This window comes from Heptranchias perlo, unplaced genomic scaffold, assembly GCF_035084215.1.
Source record: "Heptranchias perlo isolate sHepPer1 unplaced genomic scaffold, sHepPer1.hap1 HAP1_SCAFFOLD_47, whole genome shotgun sequence".
Taxonomy (NCBI): domain Eukaryota; kingdom Metazoa; phylum Chordata; class Chondrichthyes; order Hexanchiformes; family Hexanchidae; genus Heptranchias; species Heptranchias perlo.
The window spans coordinates 4,489,914-4,490,377 of record NW_027139484.1 but is presented as its reverse complement, the minus strand read 5'-3'; the positions used below and the strand labels follow the sequence as shown (position 1 = coordinate 4,490,377).

Below are 464 nucleotides of genomic sequence, written 5' to 3'. Positions count from 1 at the left end.
TGCCTTCTCTGAGGATGGAACTCAGGACCTTCAGATTATGAGACTGACGCGCTGCCAACTGCGCTAAGAAGGCACTTGATGTATAAATCTCCAGGCAGCTCTATCAAGTAGGACAGTTTGCAAGGTGTAAAATCATGAACTAATCGGCAGTTTGCAAAAACTCTCCATCCAGGTGGAAATCGAACCAACAATGTTCTGAATTTTGGTCAGACACGTTCCCCATTGCTCGACTGGCCAAAGGTGTGTCGAGTAAGTCGGAGCTCACACGCTCACAGCGCTGCGGTATGAGCAGGTACCGAGTCAGTCTCGGTCATGCCCACGCGACTCCACGAGTCCGGGAGTGTCAAAAGGCACACGGTGAACAATCACCAAAGAGAGGGACCTTTGCTGTTTCCCTTCGATAGCTCAGCTGGTAGTGTGGAAAACTTCTGGAGATTAAAACTTGAAAGCAAAATCACTCTTAA

The 464-nt window shown here is 48.7% G+C and overlaps 1 non-coding gene across 1 annotated transcript; it reads right to left on the bottom strand.

Moving 5' to 3' along the window:
* trnam-cau (transfer RNA methionine (anticodon CAU)) lies at positions 1-73 on the bottom strand. The gene has a single exon. It is a non-coding gene; the product is annotated as a tRNA-Met (tRNA).
* Between the last annotated feature and the right edge of the window lie 391 nt (positions 74-464).